Here is a 3,249-nt window from a genome sequence, read left to right as displayed (position 1 = left end):
CCAGAGAGGAACAACTCTGGTGTTCAAACACCAGAAAAGGATGCAAGGTTGGCATTAAACGCCCAACCCATGCGCAGTTCTGATGTTCAAATGCCAGGAACAGGCAAGAAGCTGGCGTCAAACGCCCAATGGAAGCTCAGTTCTGGCATTCAAACGCCAGAAACAGGTAGGAAGTTGGCGTCCAACGCCAATCAAGCTTCCAACCCTGGCATTCAAACGCCAGTGAGGGATTAGACACACACAAGTGCTGATAACAACCCCTCCAAAAAGGCTTCTCCAACCACTTCTGTAGGAAATAAACCTGCAACAACCAAGGTTGAGGAATACAAAGCCAAGATGCCTTATCCTCAAAAACTCCACCAAGAGGAGCAGGATAAGCAATTTGCTCGCTTTGCAGACTACCTCGGGACTCTTGAAATAAAGATTCCGTTTGCAGAGGCACTTGAGCAAATACCCTCTTATGCCAAGTTCATGAAAGAGATCTTGAGTCATAAGAAGGATTGGAGAGAAACTGAAAGAGTTCTCCTCACTGAGGAATGCAGTGCAGTCATTCTGAAAAACTTCCCAAAAAAGCTTAAAGATCCCGGGAGCTTTATGATACCATGCATATTAGAGGGTGATTGCACCAAGACAGCTTTATGTGATCTTGGGGCAACCATCAACCTAATACCTGCATCCACTATTAGAAAGCTTGGTTTAACTGAAGAAGTCAAACCAACCCGGATCTGTCTTCAACTTGCTGATGGCTCCATTAAATACCCATCAGGCATAATTGAGGACATGATTGTCAAGGTTGGGCCATTTTCCTTCCTTACTGACTTTGTAGTGCTGGAAATAGAGGAGCACAAGAGTGCAACTCTCATTCTAGGAAGACCATTCCTAGAAACTGGACGAACCCTCATTGACGTCCAAAAAGGGGAGATAACCCTGAGAGTCAATGAGGATGAGTTTAAGTTGAATGTTGTCAAAGCTATGCAACATCCAGACACATCAGAAGACTGCCTGAGCGTTGATATTATTGACTCCCTGGTGGAAGAGGTCAATATGACTGAGAGTCTCGAATCAGAGCTAGAGGACATTTTTAAAGATGTTTAGCTTGATCTGGAGGAACCAGAGGAAATAAAAGAACCTCTAAAAACTCCTCAGGAAGAGGAGAAACCTCCTAAACCTAAGCTCAAACCACTACCACCATCCCTGAAATATGCATTTCTGGGAGAAGGTGACACTTTTCCTGTAATCATAAGCTCTGCTTTAGAGCCACAGGAAGAGAAAGCACTAATTCAGGTGCTAAGGACACACAAGACAGCTCTTGAGTGGTCCATAAGTGATCTTAAGGGCATTAGCTCAGCCAGATGCATGCACAAGATCCTATTGGAGGATGATGCTAAGCCAGTGGTTCAACCACAGAGGCGGCTAAATCCCGCCATGAATGAGGTGGTGCAGAAAGAGGTCACTAAGTTACTAGAGGCTGGGATTATTTATCCTATTTTTGATAGCCCATGGGTGAGCCCTGTCCATGTTGTCCCGAAGAAGGGAGGTATGACAGTGGTTCATAATGAAAAAAATGAACTGGATTCCTATAAGAACAGTTACAGGGTGGCGTATGTGTATTGACTACAGAAGGCTCAATACAGCCACCAGGAAGGATCACTTCCCTTTACCATTCATAGACCAGATGCTAGAAAGACTAGCAGGTCATGAATACTACTGCTTTTTGGATGGCTATTCAGGTTACAACCAAATTGCAGTAGATCCTCAGGACCAAGAGAAAACAGCATTCACATGTCCATCTGGAGTATTTGCATACAGAAGAATGCCTTTTGGTATGTGCAATGCACCTGCAACCTTTCAAAGGTGCATGCTCTCTATCTTCTCTGATATGGTAGAGAAATTTCTGGAAGTCTTCATGGATGACTTCTCAGTATTTGGAGACTCATTTAGCTCCTGTCTTAACCATCTAGCACTTGTTCTGAAAAGATGCCAAGAGACTAACCTGGTTTTAAATTGGGAAAAATGTCACTTTATGGTGACTGAAGGAATTGCCCTTGGGCATAAAATTTTGAACAAGGAAATAGAGGTGGATCAAGCTAAGGTAGAGGTAATTGAAAAATTACCACCACCCACCAATGTTAAGGCAATCAGAAGCTTTCTGGGGCATGCAGGATTCTATAGGAGGTTTATAAAGAATTTTTCAAAAATCGCAAAACCTCTGAGCAATCTGCTAGCTGCTGACACGCCATTTGTGTTTGACACAGAGTGTCTGTAGGCGTTTAAAACCCTGAAAGCTAAGCTGGTCACAGCACCAGTTATTTCTGCACCATATTGGACATTAACTTTGGAACTAATGTGTGATGCCAGTGACCATGCGATTGGTGCAGTATTGGGATAGAGGCATAACATGCTTCCGCATGTCATTTATTATGCTAGCTGTGTTTTAAATGATGCCCAAAAAAATTACACAACCACAGAAAAAGAGCTGCTTGCAGTGGTTTATGCCATTGACAAGTTTAGATCATACTTAGTTGGATCAAAAGTGATTGTGTACACTGACCATGTTGCTCTTAAATATCTACTCACAAAGCAGGATTCAAAGCCCAGGCTCATAAGATGGGTGCTGCTTCTGCAAGAGTTTGATATAGAAATAAGAGACAGAAAAGGGACAGAGAATCAAGTAGCTGATCACCTGTCCCGGATAGAACTAGTAGCAGGAGCATCCCTCCCTCCTACTGGGATCTCTGAAACCTTTCCAGATGAGCAATTGTTTGTTATTCAGGAAGCTCTGTGGTTTGCAGACATTGCAAACTATAAGACACAAGGTTCTCCTTCTGTAACCATGGAGAGGAAGCATGAAAAGCTTCTCTCAATACAGAGTCAAACAAAACCCCCACATTCAAACTCTAAGTTTGGTGTTGGGAGGCCACAACCAAACTCTTATTTTAGTGTTGAGAGGCCCCAACCCTGCTCTGATTATCTGTGAGGCTCCATGAGAGCTCACTGTCAAGCTATTGACAATAAAGAAGCGCTTATTGGGAGGCAACCCAATTTTTACCTATCTATGTTAATTTTCTATTTTCCATTTTTATTTTATATTTTCTTTAGGATGATGATCATGTGGAGTCACAAAAATCAAAGCAAAGTCAAAAACAGCATTAAAACAGCTCACCCTGGAGGAAGAGCTTACTGGCGTTTAAACGCCAGTAAGAAGCATCAGACTAGCGTTTAACGCCAGAAAGAAGCATCAAGCTGGCG

This window comes from Arachis hypogaea, chromosome 12, assembly GCF_003086295.3.
Source record: "Arachis hypogaea cultivar Tifrunner chromosome 12, arahy.Tifrunner.gnm2.J5K5, whole genome shotgun sequence".
Taxonomy (NCBI): domain Eukaryota; kingdom Viridiplantae; phylum Streptophyta; class Magnoliopsida; order Fabales; family Fabaceae; genus Arachis; species Arachis hypogaea.
Note: the sequence above shows the minus strand (reverse complement) of the source record.